Source organism: Neovison vison, chromosome 4, assembly GCF_020171115.1.
Source record: "Neovison vison isolate M4711 chromosome 4, ASM_NN_V1, whole genome shotgun sequence".
NCBI classification, from domain to species: domain Eukaryota; kingdom Metazoa; phylum Chordata; class Mammalia; order Carnivora; family Mustelidae; genus Neogale; species Neogale vison.
The window spans coordinates 195,912,014-195,930,652 of NC_058094.1; the positions used below are offsets into that span (position 1 = coordinate 195,912,014).

Here is an 18,639-nt window from a genome sequence, read left to right on the forward strand (position 1 = left end):
TGTGGAGCTTTAGGGCAGAAATGCATTAAGCCAGGAGTCTTGTGTTGAAGCTATATTTACAGAGCAAATACACTGCTCTCTATTTCATTGACTATAGAGAGCAAATACTTTGTTCTGCATTTTATTGACTGTAAGGTGGTCAATAAAATATCAATTTTTAAAATACCAATATCTTATAAAATTTTATTTGGCCTTCATATAAATGTAAGAAAGTATACATTTTTTCACAAGAAAAAATTATCATTCTTTTTATTTAAGATAGAATTTAAAATATGGTCGAGAATTTACATGTTTTTCCCTCCCCAAGCCAATTCAGTGGCATTGCCATTGAGGATACATAAAATCATACGTGGATAACTCCCATATATTTCTAATGCTAACTCTCTTCTAAACTCAGGAGTTGTATATTTACCTGCAGTCTCAAAGGCATATTAAACTTACTGTGTCTAAATCTATATTATGTTTATAACTTACTACTCCTCAAACATTTTTCTCTCCCAGATTTTCTATTTTCGTTGATGGCACTAGCAGCAAAACAGGCATCAGACCTAGTTCATTCTTAATTCTTTTCTTGGCCTCATCTTCAATTATTAATTCCTTCCATATCCCATATGGAGGCATCAGCATCCATTCAGTGATTCAGGCCAGGAATGTGCAGCAGGTTCATATCTAATACCCCATGTATCTAGCTAGAGTGAAAATGATAGTAGCAATGTAGATAGTATAGTACTCCCTCACCCCAGTGCAATCAATTACCAGGGCCAGTAGATGCTACCATCTCAAAAGTATCTTGAACTTAGGCTTTCAGGTGGTAGAGAGGTCATCAAGCTAAGCTATGTGTGAGCTTGTATACTTGGAAGGTTCAAGTATGCAAGTTCACACAACTTGAATACTTTAATTTCATAGCAGAACAGCATGCAGAAGGCAGAACTGGAACGCTGTCCATGTAACCAAAGTGGAAATATGAGGGATGAAAAGGTCCTGACAGTGAATCACAAGGCAAAACCTCAGTCCCTAAAATTAGGTATAATACCTGAATGAATCAAGAACAGACGACAACAATGTGAGACTCTGTGCTTTGAGACTAGGATCTTGTAAATTTCTCCTGACTAGGGATAACATTAGTTAAAGGATCAGAGGCAGAACTGAACAAATATTTATGTATGTATCTATCTATCTATAGATAGATAGATAAGCATAAATGTATTCATAGATGCATACATAAAACAAATTTACAATATACAACACTACACAAAGTTGCAGAAGCAACCAGTTACTGGTCTTCTTCAATGCATAAGCTCCAAAGTCCAAATTCCTAGGTTCTAATTTCTAGGTTCCATTTACCTTCATTTCTACTGTATTGTGTTGGAAAAGTGATCTATGTACTCTGAGCCTTGTCTATAGAATAAAGATTATAATACCACCTACCCCATAAGATTGTTGAGAGGTTTAAATAACTTCAGGGGAGTTAAGAATAAATTTTACTATTACTGTTATTATGCATCATAACATCGCACAGCATAATCTTTACCTAGAACTAATTTCCTTTAGCCTAACAGTCTACTCTGTTTTTTTCTCTCATTGCTCTACAGATAACACCCAAATCTGCCTCTCAAATCCAAAGAGCTCACTGTGCCTTACTTACCTTTACTCTTCATTTGAATGTTTCCACTTGAATGGGCTTTCATACATTTCACACATCTGAAACTTAGTACTTCATCTTCTCTTAATTGCTGTGCACATCCATAACCTCAGCAATACCTGAGAACCTGGGATAAAGAGACTCCAACGAGATGTAGGACAGTGGCCTCCCCCTTATGCTAAGGTAACCCTAGTCTTCTCAACTAGATTGTAAACTCCTTAAACCCTTAGAATGATTCTTCTTTTTACTGTTGTGAGGCAGGTTGCCTGCTAAGAGATGAAATTTGTATGTTTGGGTGGGGAAAAGGGACAATGGTTCTCTCATTGTCACAGCTGAGAGCTTTGCCACAAAATGCCCTTTTTTTCCTCAAACAGGTCCTCCTCCCAAGATTTTCCCTCAGAAGACAATTCACCATGGAGTCTCTGAGGGCAGTCTCCCTTGGTAAAGCAGGCAAACAATACACTATCTAGAGAAAAATACTTGAGAGTTTTAGAAGGAAACACTACCTTGCTCTGAGGGGTTTGTACCCAGGTGGGTTTCAGATTCTGGAACTAACCTTAACTCAGCATTCCTGAGATCAGTCAGCACATTGGCAATGCCAGCAAAGCTGGAAATAGAGTTCTAAACCTCAAGAAGAAAGTGACATTGTCTTCCCTTTAAGAGATTGAACCCAAGATCTGGAACAGCTGGTATCATTGCTCGGCCAGAAGAGGGCCAGGCATGTGGGCAGCACTATGTGACAAGAAGAAGCCATTCTAGAGTCCTGAGCTAGTATCTCCATCGCACACACATACAAGTGTGTGCATCTGTTGCCCAACACAGGTGTTCGGGGAGGATGGATAGGACTAGCCGTACAGAGAAGTAGGAGTTGGTTAGGAAAATATTTACCATAAAACAGATGATAGATGAAGATCTCATCTAAGGAGAGGTGATGTGGCTGATCACAAAGGTAGCAGGTAGAGACTGATTCTGCCAGAAGAGCAAGGGATCTGGAAATGAAGGGTGTTGGCTGGTAAGAGAGTGGTAGAGTCACAAGGGTTGGCAGAAGAATCAATCTCCGAGATGGTAAAATTGAGTCAAATGGTGAATAGAGGGAGATGAAGAGGTGGGCTAAGAGGAGAAGAGATTTCTAGAAAATTGCTCAGGAGAACAATAATTCGAGTGAATCATGGAAGTCCCGAGTGACAAATTGAGTGGGAAGACAATGGAGGGGCTGCTGTCTGCACGCTCATTTGAAAAGAGGCAGGACTGATACTAAAGGAAACTATTAATGAAACAATGCCAGTGTTTCATCTTTCCTTTTGGAAAGCCTCTTTCCTGTAATCCCCACGAGTTTGCCCAGTGCCTTTGGCTGTTTCCTCTGAAGGATCTTCTCACCAGATATCTGATGGCTCATTCTCCAGGTTCCTTCAATCTTCACTGTAAAATAGCCCTCTTATCAAAGTTGCAACCTCCTCCCTGGGAAGAGCGTCCAAGGTTATGCGTGCGCATGCACACACACACACACACACACACACCCCTTATTGCCCCTCCCTGCTTTTCTCCTGAGCACATATCAATATTTAACGCACTGCACATTCTTTTCATTTCTCACTGTTTATTGTCTGTGTTTCCTGTTAGAATTTAAGGTCCCTGAGGACAGGGATTTTTGTCTGTTTTATTAACTCTCTAGCCCCAGAACCAAGAATAGTGTCTATTACATTATTACATGGGCTCATTAAATATTTGTTGAATGAATAATCAATAGCTAGATGGGTCTTTCGTTGTCACAATGGCTGGCCTCCTTCACTAGGGATGTGCATGTACACAAGCCAGCACCAGGGAATTTCTGCCAGTAACCACCACCTTAAATGATTCTTGAATCATTACTCCAATCTGTTGAAAATTATCTGTCCCATTTTCCATTTTCTTGGAACTTTTCCAGATAATTGGGAATTGTTTTCGAGAAAATTATCTAAGTGAATGTAGATGGTTAAAATTAATGTATGGTGCAATCCATGTAGTCTTTTCCATTGCAGAGGTCCTCAGTGACTACTCCCAGAAAGCCAGTAATGCGAAAATTTCAGGAAACGTGCCAGCTCTTTGGGAGAAAATTTGAGGGCACGAGAGTGTTAAGCATCTCATGTAGAAAACCGACTTTGCCTTCTATGTGTATGTTCAGCCCTGCGTCTTCCAATGTAATTACCCTGGCTTCAAGCTAATGTGTCATAAAAATAAAACAGTAAATTCCATAGCTATGGACTAAAATGGGTAACTCGTTTAAGGAATACCTTTTTAGCACAGATATGGGCCTTTTAGCCAAGACAGTTTTACTTAACTACAATTTAAACCAATTTCCTTTTGTTTAGTCCACAAGGAAGAGTGAATAGCTAGTTCTTGTTATTTATCTTTCTCACAGTAATATTGTGAAGGTTTAATAAAGGACAATACAATACTTTTGTAGGAATAAACTGCAAGAGAAATCATGATGGCTTTATTCTTAAGTGGTTCCATGTCACCTTGCTATTTCATGCTTGTCATTCACTAATTAAATGTCAGTTCCCAATAGCTACACAGGGAAAAGTGTTATTTGACATAATCTAAAATAGGATCTAAGTATACCCAATTGTGCTTAGATACAGATCCTCTTTGTCCTTCCATTCCTCACCGTCAGCCAGTCTGTCTGATGTTCATCGTTCTTCCCTTCCCTCTACTGCACACCAGCCACAGCCACTTCCCACCCCATTTCTCACCATCCCTCTAGAAGTGATGCTCACCACCCTCCCCATCTGTTATTATTTCATATTAGCCACTTCCATCTCTACCATCCTGGTGTTGTATCTGGCTAACTACAGATTTCCTGCTGCTTTTGTGTTTTGGCTCTTATTTTGTTTTTGTATCCGGAACTGTGTAACTGAGGATGACTCAGCTGGAACTAAGACCCCATGTTAAATAAACTCCTGTGACTGAAGTGTTTGGTGAAGAGACCGTGAGAGCTGAAGACTGGCAGAAAGAGGCAGCCGCAGTCTGATTTACCCGTGGCAGGATTACACTCCCCGACCGTGGAAGCGCATGTGTGACTTGCCAATGGAAAGACAGCATTTTGCAGATAAGAGTGTTCTTAGAATGAGGAATTTGGGGCATTCACCAGCTTCTGTAGTCCCTCATTATCTCCAGCAGCATTAAAACCAGGAGCAGTATTGTGAGAAAATAAAGCTGTCTCTGGAGAAAGAGTCCAGCAAATAAAAGAAGGAAATCTATCACAGACGACATTTGTCTGATACTCTCCACAACATCACTGTAAGGCAGGAAACGGAGTTACAGAGAATTCAAATGGCCCACCGGGCTTCACAGAGAGAGTGGTAGTCAGAACTCAAATCCAGGTCTTTGGAATCCCTACCCAGTGATCTGTGTGTTTTGTTATATTACATCCAAGTCTGTACATTTTCTGACATGTATGCCAGTTAAAAAAAAAAATTGTTTTGAAGTTCATTCCTTTCTTATTTAAATGAATATTTGCCTGGTGTCTTATTATAGTATAAGTGTACAATACAGGTCATCTGTGTTTCAGGTAAATTCCTGTTGTGATAAAAACTATCAAAAAGAAGAATCTTGACCAGCTAAGCTTTTTCCTTAATACATTGAACAGCCACATTGTTCTGATTATATTCAATTTTTCACAACGTTTAAATGCTTTCCCCAGTGCAACTCTTCTCAGTTGCCACAGAGAACAAGTATCATGCACACCGTACATACTGGCTATAGGAACAGACGCAGACATGAACTGCAGTACATTCCTTCCACTCCTCGTGTTCTAAAAATCAAGTGTCAACTTACTGCTGTTTTATCTCAGTAATTCCTCTTCAGGCCTGTCAAACACCTCAAGAAAATTCATCTAAATTCCCAATTTTTCACAAAAACATAACCCCACAAAAAAATCCTAGGAACTCTGATTAATGAAGAGCAGAGAACTAGTTGTAATAGCTCTTCTCCCATACCATTTTCAAAACACTTGTTGCATTCCGCTTCACTTCAAAGGGCTGTGGGCAGCTCTATTTATCCCCTGAATCCTACACAATCTGCCCTCAAAGGGCCAGAATTTTGTTCTCATTATTTGTATATTCCAAAGCATTTGTGTTTCCATCGAAAGCAGCCACATGTATTTTTTTAAGAAAACGTTGAATTCTAAAAATAGTAGCAAATACGTATGCCTGGGTGGCTCCGTTAGTTAAGCAACTACTTTCGGCTGAGGTCATGATCCCAGAGTCCCAGGATCGAGTCGCACATCGGGCTCCCTGTTGAGCGGGGAGTCTGGTTCTCCCTCTGCCTCTCTCCCCTCTCATGCTCTCTCTCTCACTCTCACTGAAATAAATAAGTAAAATCATAAAAAAAATAGTAGTAAATATGTCTGAGGATTCTTGTTTGCTCTTTCAAGACATCTTACTCATTGTGCTTACAAAGGTTGTTTTATGCCTAATTACAGACTTTTTTTTTTTTTTTGCTTCCAATAGGGATAGTTTAGAAATATTGTGTATGTCCAATATCCACTTCCCCTTCCTGACAACATCGTTATTACTTTCGGAAAATTACATCTTCCTCATTTTCTGTAATCTTGGTGGTCCATGAAATCCTAGTCTGTCCCACTAGGAAGCCTCAGGGGAGGATACTTCCTTCCATTGCCTCCATACAACAAAAAAAGAAGGTATATGACCTAAATTTGGCTGGACTAAAAAGCTGTAATCTTGGACAATTGAAGAAAAAAATAAAAAAGAAGAAGAATTAGAATTCCATTCCTCCTAGGGTCACCTTAACCAATCTGTTCTTCTTTATAATTGAGGTAAAATCTTACAAAGTTCACATAAAATTTAACCACTCACCATATTAAAGTGTATAACCCCCTGGCATTTAGTACACTCACAATGTTGTACTATCACCTCTATCTTATTCCAAGACCTAGTCATCACACTGACAGCATTAGGCATCCCTATACCCATTTAAGCAGCTACTCCCCAGCCCCTGACAAAAACTCATCTGCTTTCTGCCTCAGTGGATTTACGTATGGTGGGTATTTCATATGAATGGAATCATGCAATATGTGGTCTTTTGTGTGTGACTTCTTGCACCTGGCATAATGTTTCAAGCTGCATCCCTGTTGTAGCCTTGATCAGTGCTGACCAGGCTTTTCTTGCCGCTAGCCCTCTCCTAGCTTTCTGGTTTTATTCCTCTGCTCCTGCCTGGGTTTCTGCACCTGCCATGCCCAGTTTTTCAATCACTCCATCTATTCTGTTACTGCCCTTCTTCCCAGTCTTTCACATTTCCTTTTTCCCAGTAGTAAGCTAGTCTTTAGTTTGCATTCAGTTTTTTTGTTTTTGTTTTTGTTTTTTAATGAGAGAGAGAGAGAGCCCATACACAAGAGCTCACAGGAGTGGAGGGAGAGGGGGAAGGAGAATTTTAAGCAGGCTCCACTGTCAGTGTAGAAACAGAGCCCAACTGGGGGCTTGATCTCTTGACCCGAAGTTCATGACCTGACCTGAAACCAAGAGTCAGATGCTTAACCAACTGAGCCACCCAGGCGTCCCCACTATTTTGCATTTCTTACAGTGGATGATGAATTGACATACTTTCCACTGGGCACATGAACTATTATCTTCTAACTGGATACAAAAGTTTAAAGGTTTCTTTCCATTTTCTACTCTCTTTTCTTGTGCCAAATAAATATATGAAAATGGTAGCAATCCATTTACCTTCTTTCTCTTTTGTTATCACTGTTAGGGAGCACCCGTCTTCATGCAAAGACATTGCAAATATGAGAAACAGATCTGAGTGTCTTGGTGATTCATTCCCTCCCTTTTAAAAAATTTTTTCATTTAAGTTCAATTTAATTAGCATATATCTGTTATTAATTCCAGAAGTAGAATTCAGGGAGTCATCAGTTTCATACAATACCTAATACCTATTACTTCAAGTGCCTTCTTAATTCCCATCACCCAGTTACCCCATCCCCTGCAGCAACCTTCAGTTGGTTCCCTATAGTTAAGAGTTTCTTATGGTTTTCCTCCCTCTCTGATTTCATCTTATTTTTCCTTCCCTTCCCTTATGTTCCTCTGTCCCTCCCTTTTGATAACTTAGCAAGAAATTAGCTCAGTGAGAATATAGGTTGGTATCAGAGGCAAAGATCCAGAGGCTCCTCCATTCCTAACTGAGGCCAGCTCCTCTAGCAGGGAATTTATACTTGAATAGAACAATATTCACTCCCTAAAGCCTCTTCAGTTGGGTTCATGCAGCCAAGCCAGGTCCAATTTAAAACCCACCTCTATTGGGTTGTGAGAATTTGGAGGTTGATAGACACTCTGCTCCTTTTTTACTTGCAACTTTTTCTCTTAATAATATTTATTTTATAGCTATGCCATGTGATACTAGTGGTATGTGTGTCCATAGTCTGTTTGTATAACAAAGACAATCCAATAAATATGAAGAGAGGCACAAATATAAACAAGACCAACGCCCTTATTCTTAAACAACTCATATCTATTACAGAAAACACCATGGACACAAATATAAGATGAATGATGATGTTTGAATCATAAGTCCTATGAGATCCACAATCGAGGAGCATCCAGATTTCCCTTCAACACTTCCTTTGAAGAAAGAATTCACCCTTTCTTGTGGCTGATACTGAAGTTGCTGCAATCTATTCCCTCAAAACTTAAGCACGCTTGTCTGTGTTCTTCCCTGTAGAGCTTCAGAGAGGAAGCCTATCCTCTTCCAGCTGACCACCCTTCAAACATCTGAACACAGTTGTTATATCGACATCCACTCTCAACATCCATAATAATTTCAGATGTTACAGCTACAAAGTGCCATGGAGACACAGGAGGGAAAGACCTCTTTCAGGTGGGGACCTGAGCGATATTAATTAAATAAACAGTTCAAGTCGACTTCAAGTTGAAAAACATTTCTATAAAAGAAGGCAAAAGGAGGGTTATTCCAGGTGGTGTGAGCAGGGAACGCAGAGTTTATATTTGGAAAAGTGAAGATGAGATCCTGAACATGTCACTAGTTCAGCAGAGGGATTTGCAGAAAACAGCAAGACCATGTAGGTTAAGAGCACAAACTCAAGTTTGTAGTAGAGATCATTAGAAACCTTGAAACAGTTTCAAACAGAAGAATGACATGCTACAAGATAAGCTTTGGGAACATTATTTGGGTGTCGAATGGAACCTAGAGAGAGTGGGGAATAATTAAGAGGTTATTATGGAACTCTAAATGGGATGTAACAAATGCCTGAAATAGAAAAATGGTGGGAGTTATGATAAGATTAGGTGAAATGCGAGATGTGCAGAAATAGAATCAGCCTTCACAGCACTATCGTATCTGTCTCCTTTCTTTACTTTCATATTAAGAAATCACTGCATGAGAGCTGTAGCTTATAGACATCTACAGGGACACGATGGTGAACTAGAAAGCAGGTGTAGAGTCACATGGGTTGGATCCTGCATTTCAGAACTGTTGCCATGCACAAATTATTTTACGTGGACGTAATCAAATCTAATCTGCCTAGTCTGTAACATGGAAGTAATCAGGTGTGTTGGTGCCTGGGACAATGACACTCACTAAATGTTAGTTCCCATCCTCTTTTTCTGGTTTCACTTCTTAAAGGCATTTTGTCAAGCTGCTTTGGTGCACTAGGAAATAGGTCTGTTGAAGAAAGCCACAGAACTAGAACTCATTGTACACAGAGTCCACTGTGTGAGATACACAAGTGTGGTAGATTGTATGGATCACAATGACTGCTTTGATGAGAGGATTCCAGCTTCCAGTCATGGCCACGTGATTTGCAGGGACTCTCTGGGAAACTCTTCCACACCACTGATTTCGAGAATGCGGGCATACACAATGTGTGCTATCCCTGAGAAGTTTGAAGAGGCATTGCCATTTTGACTATTCCCTTTTCCCTTCTGCTGTGAAAAGGGCATGTCCCAAATGTAGGTTAGTCCTGGAATGACGGGAACTCATGGATCAGAGCCACAGTTTTTTCTGCAGTTGCTACAACTAAAATGTGAGAATGAGAAATAGACCACTAAAATTTAGGGGGTTTTGTTGTTGTAGCATAACCCAGCAAATAATAATAATCACAAATATGAAAGTAAGTAAGTCATTGCAAAAAAAACCTGTGACGTAGATGAATAAAGAAGAGGGACAACCAACTATCTGGGAGGAGAGGAGGAGGTAGGGGGAGACTGGGGGAGGGAATGATGCCATAGCGGAATGTGGAATCAAGAGCAGAAATGGGGTGGGCAAAGAAAGGGCTCCAGTGAAAATTGGATACTTTGTGTTAGACCAAAGTGATAATAAGTGATAGAACAAAGACTGTCCACAAAAAGGAAGATGTGAAGTATGGTGGGAAGATAGGGTGCCTGTGGTAGTGACATGCACTGAAAACTCTGAAGGCTGACCCTGACTGTTCGTGGACACACGGCCTGCCTCAGCCACTCCCAGAAGATCTGACCTCCTTTTTTTTTTTTTTATTATAGCATCTGTTATCTTCTGATATGCTGTAAAAGCTAATTATATGTTGTATGTATCATTTACTGTCTCTCTCCTACCACCAGAATGTAGTCTTCATGAGGGCAGGGATCTTTTCCTGTTCTGTTCACTGCTGTGTTCCAAGCACTAGGAATAGTGACTAGACATAGTAGGTGCTCAATAAGTATCTGTTGAGTGAATGACCCCAAGGTCATGTAAAAGTGTTCTAAGTCATGCTAAGGTTTTATCCCGACAAATACTGGGATCCACTGACAATTCCACACCAAGGCGTAATTTTGCGTCTCAAAAATTTTACTGTAAGCAGCAATATGGATCAAGGATTCGAAGCAGGAAAGCAACAAACGCTCTCTTACCGCTGCTTCCTTCTTTTTTTTTTTTTTTAAAGATTTTATTTATTTATTTGACAAGAGAGAAATCACAAGTAGGCAGAGAGGCAGGCAGAGAGAGAGAGAGGAGGAAGCAGGCTCCCTGCTGAGCAGAGAGCCCGATGCGGGACCCGATCCCAGGACCCTGAGATCATGACCTGAGCTGAAGGCAGCGGTCTAACCCACTGAGCCACCCAGGCACCCCCTGCTGCTTTCTTCTTATGTGAAATCTGAAATAGCCATACTGAAAATGTGAAAAAAGCAAGCACCTGAGGGAACTAGGGGTAGAATCTGAGTAGGGCTTAGGAAGAATTGGGCAAAATTAGGGTCGAATAAAAGAGTGAGAAAGCCAGGAAAATATGATATTTTTAAAAATAGAAGGCACAAAGTAAGGTGGTGATAGGACTTTGGAGGCAGAGTATATGAATCACATGTTTAACAGTGGTCAAAATAGGGTTGAGAGAAATTGAGAGAGAAGGAATTAATTCCTCAAGATTAAAAATTGAAATTAATCATCTGTACCTCTCATCTCTCTCTCTCTCTCCTAGTCTCCTAAAGTGTTACAAACTCTAAAACCAAATACCAAATACCACTTAAGTATATAAGGTTTGTAGTAGTTGTTTCTTTATTTCTCCAAGAAAATTCTGATACATAGTACAATGTTGCAGGGCATTTTGTAGATACTATCTTAAGCACTAAGATAGTAGTGCCTATAAGAAGTAGGAATAACTTATTAATTATTGCTTTATATTTAATCAACAGTTATTATAAACTTTCACAGATTACTTTCTTTCTTGTGGATTTTTTAAACTACTTAAAACAAATGTGTATTTTTCTACATGTTTATCTAGGTGTAGAATACAGATATTGAACCAGTAGTTTTCATTTGTTCTAGGTGTTTATGAAAGATTTAATCCTTTTGCAATGTTATCCATCTATAATCCTTTGTCATTAATCATGAGATTTTAATGGCGAATTCTGAAGTGTTTTTTCCAAGATTAAAAAAAAAATGTGAAAGACTCATGTTATAAACTGTTTATCCTCAGGGGTAAGTGGGTGGCTCAGTCAGTTAAGCATCCAACTCTTAATTTCAGCTCAGGTCATGATCTCAGGGTCCTGGGATTGAACACTGTGTTGGGCTCTGTGCTCAGCAGGGTGTTTCTTTCTCTCTCTACCCCTCCCATTCCTGCATTTTCTCTCTCAAATAAATAAAATCTTTTTTTAGTAAAATCTTTTTTTAAAAAAAACCTGCTTATCTTCATACTTACTAACTGTAATTTTTTAGTTCTGCTTAGTGGGTTTTTTTTTTTTAATATTAGCAGCTCTAACTATTGAGTACATTGACTTAACACTGTTATAAAAAGAGGATGATTTACTGTTAAAGCAGATCACTGATGTTCAAATTTGACTTCTACAGAATTTTAGATTAAATCAGTCTATTGACTGAGAAATTTATTTCATACTGTTAAAAAAACTAGTATAATCAGATAATTGGTGTATGTTATAATAATGGAATATACCCTTCTACATGGTTAAAAGGCAGTCAATGTTCATGAGAAAGGAGTTTCGGTTGGTCTCTGGAGTCCATCTATCGATGTCACTTATGAATTTTTTGCAAAGCAATATTTTTCAAACAGCACAGATGAAGAAGTTCTGTCAGAAAGTTATCTCTATCTTATACTGGCCTTCATTCAAAGGCCATTTTCACCTGACCTACAAATAAAATGAATTTAGCTTCCATTTACATCCATTAAGGACAGCTTTTCCTTCTGCCAGAACCAGAACCAGGGATGGAGAAATAGTGGAGGCCCAACATCTCTCTGCATAATTGCTTTATCAGCATGGGAAGAGGAATTATGGGAATATCTACCCACCCAACATTAATGACTTTCTCTATAGGGATTTTAAACAATAGAGAAAATTTTAAAAACAAAGACAACGATGGGAGTGTGACATACTTTCAGAAGATTTATTTGGTTCTCTAGGAAAATCTTACTCTAGATATGCTAGGATATATTTCACCAAGTACACTCCTAAGTCCCAGATCCTATGAGGAAGATAACATATTTTAATAATACATTAAGATTACAATATTTTAAAATATATATTTCAAATATAGAAACAACCATATTTTATCTGGAACAAAGTTATCATAAACATTAGACTATGAAAACTAAGAAGAACTATTTTTGCTGTGCAATTTTATTAAATATACGCGCCCATTAACCTTTTCCTACCATAATTAATAGGAAATCTGATCATATAAGCAAGTATAATTCTTTTATCTTGTTTGTACTCCTCTTCTTATACTCCCTATGTATAAATAGATATCCTTTAAGATACAAACAGTATACACCTCTTTGAAACATTTGTTGCAAATGAGCTAGGTAAATAAAAATGTTGCTGTAGAGTACAATGCTTTTAAATAGTTTTAAGTAAAATGATTTCCTTTCAATTAAATAAAAATCAATAACCATAAGGATTTATTCTTCATAAATATTTTTACTTATCATTTTTTCAGATAACACAAAATAAAAATAGAAAGATAATTTCTTGATTGTACATTTAGTTTTTATTATTCTCAATGTTTTCTATGCTGTTATTTAGGGAATTAACAAGGGTCCAATTTAATGTATGCCTTAGGAACATTAAGACTGAATTTTAAATATTAATGTTTTCCAAGCACACACAAGCAAATATATCCTCCTACAGAGAGCATGTGCTATTAATTGTTTAACAAAATGCATAAAAATTATTTATAAATCAAGATGTAGTAAACAGTGTGGCTATGCCATTAGATCGTAAGTTAAGTAAAATTTTAAAATCTCTCTTCATTATTATCTTACCATTCAGTTGGTGATGTCAGTAAAAATTAGTCTCAAACCTGGGCCAACTGTACCCACAAGCTGTTTAATAGACCACAACTGGCTTAATAGTACCTAGGAATATTCACTACTGCCTTTAAGAGCAAATCAATGTGGTAAAATGTAATAAAACATAAAATATTTAAAACTTGCCTTGTGACAACTGTAACTTTTCTTTTAATGAGTGGGCAACTTTTTTGAGATTGGTAAGAGGCTGATGAAACTGAGCACGTTAAAGAGGAGGGCACTTGGTCCGGCCACACCTGCCAGTGCGGCCAGGCACCTTCTCACAGCCGCGCCCACACGAAATGGCCCAGATGAAGGCCGGGCACTGCGGTTGAGGTTCTCCGTGCTGTGATGAGCCAGCACGACAAACTGCCTTTTTTGTTGTTTTTTTTCTGCAGTGATACTGCAAGTGACACTGAGTATGTATAATGAAATAATACCATACACTAAAAACTAAGAAAAACTGTATATTTTGTAACCTATGTTGTAATGTAACATCTATTTTCTTAAAAAATCATCATCTGTAGAATCTTATTGAATATCAGAGAAATGGAAATATAGAGTTTCTGTATATTTATTGATTGGGGGAGGAGTCAAGATGGCGGAGAAGTAGCAGGCTGAGACTACTTCAGCTAGCAGGAGATCAGCTAGATAGCTTATCTAAAGATTGCGAACACCTACAAATCCATCGGCAGATCGAAGAGAAGAAGAACAGCAATTCTAGAAACAGAAAAACAACCACTTTCTGAAAGCATATTTTCCTGGGGTTGTTGCCACCCCTTTAGTATTTTACTTGCTCCTTCATATACTCTTATCTGGACAAAAAAATTCACCACAAAAAAAAGAACAAGAGGCAGTACCAAAGGCTAGGGACCTAATCAATACAGACATTGGTAATATGTCAGATCTAGAGTTCAGAATGACGATTCTCAAGGTTCTAGCCAGGCTCTAAAAAGGCATGGAAGATATTAGAGAAACCCTCTCGGGAGATATAAAAGCCCTTTCTGGAGAAATAAAAGAACTAAAATCTAACCAAGTTGAAATCAAAAAAGCTATTAATGAGGTGCAATCAAAAATGGAGGCTCTCACTGCTAGGATAAATGAGGCAGAAGAAAGAATTAGTGATATAGATGATTAATATTGTATATAGTTCATTTTAGCTTATCATCACAGTTGTTTTCTAGTCTTAGCCATCTATCCCAAATCTGGAACTGGCCTTCATTGTCTGCTGGAATTACAAACTGCAGTGATCTACAATGAGAAAACCCTAGTCCCATTTCAGTGAACTGAAAAGCCAAATGTCTTTGAGTAATGAAGCAACAGAAGGGCGGTTATGGAGAAAAGATAGAGATTAATATAATGACATGACTCTTCAACTTAAAGTTTGCAATCTAGTTGAAGAGGTGGAATCCACATGAGGCGTTCCTATAGCTCTAAAGAAAAGTACACGGATAAAGCAACATTACCAGCTGCACAAATGAACACACTATAAATCGAGCACATAGATTCTAAGAGGAGGCTGAGCAGAGGAAAGAATCACCAGAAGAGTCCACGGTAGTCTGACTTCTGTAAAGGTTAATGCAGCAATTGGCAAGAAAATTGGATTTCTATAAAGTAGAAGGAATGCTTTCCAGGAGGAATGCTTCTTTGAAAAAGCACTAAGTATGAATTAAGTGAAAACGTAGGTGTAAGGAAATGCAACTTATTTAAAAGAAATAAAAATATGTGACACACTGTTGTCCACAGAAAATCTATAAACCAGAGCATACTCTAGGGATTAAGTAAAAATATATGTAACATAGTCCTTTTTACCATAAACATCCATGTAGGACTGTTTATTAAGTATATTATACATATTTTACAAAGAAAAGGAGAAGAGTGAAATATTTTATACTCAAAATTATTTAAAAATGTTCCTGTATTTACTTCAAGATCTCTAAAAGACAAAGCAATGTAGAGCAAGTTCAGCATCATAAAATATTAGAATATTACTTAGATTAAAGGAAGAAAAAATGATACTTGAGTTTATGTTAATTGTCAGTATTTGTAAAGATTCTAGAAAGGAAAAAATGAGCTTAGTAGCATCATGAGGAACTTAACATTAGATGTATTTTCTAATGATAAAAGATTAAGGCTGAAAAACAAAAGCAAAGGGAGATTCAGGGGACTGTGTGAAACAAGCCAGGGAAGTTTATGTGAGGAAAAGGTTAGAAAGAGTCGAAGCAGCATTTCTAACAGAACACTTGACTAAGAAGCTGGAAACTGATTCTCGGGGTTGCCTTTAACACTAAGTAGCTAACCCAGCTTGTCATCTATTAAAGTTTATGAACCTTTTGCAATCATTTCCAATTCCATTCTTTTGAGTCAATAAACTGAGTGTAATGTAAGAGGATGGATAATGTCTTCTGGATTCGGACTTGGAAATCAATCAACTCTAAAGAGAATTCTGAATAGTAAAGATGTCTTTACTAAATAAGCATTTTTTCTAAATTGTCCTCTATGGTGTGATCTAAATGGCTATTTTCACTTTCTTTTTAAATCTACATGGGGAGTCAGAGTATATTCAAATAAGACAGAGTAAAAGTTTGACCTTTCCTTTACTGCTCACGAATGGAAAATTCTCTTTGACATAACAGATTTTGTTTTGTTTTGTTTCAAGGAAAGGTTTTTTTGATCCGGTAGGGAGACCAGTTTCTATCAAGTAATGATTTCTCACGGTAATATTCAAAGAACATTTCAGGGGCTATCAACCAGTGGCACTGATCTCACTGAGTGAAACCAAAGATAATTACTGATGGTATGCTCATTTGCTGTCATGCAGAAATACTATTAGGGAACAAACTTCCCAAAATATACTTTATACTGTTGATTTCAATGATGTTACAATTCCTTATCTAGTTCTTCACTTCTTTAAGGGCATCTAATCACCAAACTCAGACTGACCTCAAAGGAACCTGATTAAGTAACCTTCAAAATCTCAATTCAACGATTATCCAGTATGTGAAGAAAACTGACTCTCAAAGTTAACCCAGATGTTCCCTTAATGAAGATTCACTGTAGACCATCTATTTAATGAATTAAAAGCAGAATATGAAAATTCAAAAGAAATAATGCCAATATTAAAATTTTAGTAAAGCGCAAACAACCTGAGGATATCTATAAGTCATTATTTGCAGTCCTCAGATTTCCAGAACAAAAGAAACATTTTTAATTTGACTTTACCCTAACAAAATGACCAATAGAAAAGAGATACTTTGTTGGTGACAATTTCAAGGTAGTGCCAAAAATGGGGGTGGGGGGATGCCCAGTAATATAAACATGAAATGCAGTAAATAAAGATATACTTCAAGAGTTTTCATAAAGTGTCATTCATATTTATAGAATTTACTAAGCAAAATGGAATATAAAGCCTTATATGATACTTTCTTGTTTTAAAAGTTTATGTTAGTGAGTTTATATTAATTGTCAGTATTTGTAAAGTTTTTTAGAAAGGAAAAAATGAGCTTAGTAGCATCATGAGGAACTTAACATTAAATGTTTCACTTAACATTAAATGTTAATGTTAACATTAACTTAACATTCAATGCTTTCACTGATTTACTTCATCAAAACATGTCCAAAAGGAAGAGCTCTTAAGGTGGTTATTACATTCTATGAGCACTAATTGAGACTATTTTTCTTATGCTGTAATTAAAAGCTCTAATTCTCATTAATCATAATGAATGACAGGGAATGTAAAAGTTGAATGTTCTAAGAATGCACCTTAGGAAACAGAATATTGGAAAAATAAGTTGCTATTGTTGTAAGACAAATGCTGAGAAAACTATGACTACAAAGAAAAGATTGAATAAGGTATCCAAATTTCAAGGATAAAAAGCAAAAAAAAAAAAAAAAAAGTTCCACAGCACCTATCAAAAATCATATTCGAATGGGATAACATTTATGAATAATACTAATTCCCTAGTTTTCTATGCTTTAATTTACCTGAATCCATGTTTAAAAAAAAAAAAAGCTTCTATAGGAAAATTTTTTGTTATTTGAGGTACAGCTGCATGTACCCGAATTTAGTAAGAAATGTCAGAAATGCTACAGCTGGTAATTGCAGAGTGAATCTAAATCAAATAATAGCTTTTTAATCATTAGAATGATCATAGTAATTTGAAAGGTGAACATAGCAAGAATGATGTTAACATAAAATTGTTGATATCAAAAACTGAAATTAATACTGGATCATTTTCATCATTAATCAAGAAATAAATCTCTCTTACAAGAGAACTTTCTGAGAGCAGCTAATAACTGCTATCACACTTTCCTGAATCCATATACCAAATATAGATCGAAGAGTGACTGATACTAGGAGCCTGAAAGTGACAGTTCCCTCATGAATTTCACCAGACCACGTGACCTCTGTGGTATTAAGACTTGAAGGAAAATTATCTTATCATGAAATAATTCAGCAGTCAGCTTGATGAGTATGCTGCACTGCAAAAGCACAGATATCTGTATCAAGCTGATTTTCTGCCATTATCTGCATGTTTAGAGAGTTACTTGAAAATAGAAAAAGATGAAATTAGTAATAAGTTTTATATTCATATACCATCACACCAAATACAATAAGAATAGGTTCAATATTGAGAATAGGGCTAAAATGGAGCCTATAAATCTTTGCTCATGATTGTTCCTGTCATACCCCAAATCACCATTTAGATGTTATCCATATCTATCAAATACTTTTCCATGACATTAACATTTCTTTAGGCTTAGAGACATAAACACATAGGAAACAATTCCAATAGAATGCTTTTTTTGTTTTTATGTCCAAATCACTAAACCAAAGTTATCCCATTTGCCATGATTTTTTTATCAATATACTACTATTCCAAGAAAGCACATTTAAATATTTTTTCAACTTTATGTCCCTGACAAATATTTCAAAGCAAGAAGCCACCTGGGTGGCTCAGTTGTTGAGCATCTGCCTTTGGCTCAGGTAATGATTCCAGGGTCCTGGGATCAAGCCCCATACCTCACTCCCTGCTCAGCAGGGGGTCTGCTTCTCCCTTTCCCACTCCTTGTGCTTGTGTTTCCTCTCTCACGGTCTCTCTCTCTGTCAAATAAATAAATAAAATCTTTTAAAAAAAGAAGAAGAAGAAGAAGCAATGTCAGCTATGACTTCCACCCAAGGACTTTGGAATTATTATCACAGGAAATAGTTTAGCCAAAAATATCAAAATTTAAA

The 18,639-nt window shown here is 37.2% G+C and overlaps 1 long non-coding RNA gene across 1 annotated transcript in view; it reads left to right on the top strand.

Moving 5' to 3' along the window:
* The window catches only part of LOC122904102, a 50,526-nt gene extending 42,140 nt beyond the window's left edge, over nt 1–8,386 (top strand). The window contains exon 3 of the long non-coding RNA XR_006384153.1: nt 8,360–8,386. This is a non-coding gene — a long non-coding RNA (uncharacterized LOC122904102). The remainder of the gene's footprint in view (nt 1–8,359) is intronic.
* The last annotated feature ends 10,253 nt before the right edge of the window (nt 8,387–18,639 follow it).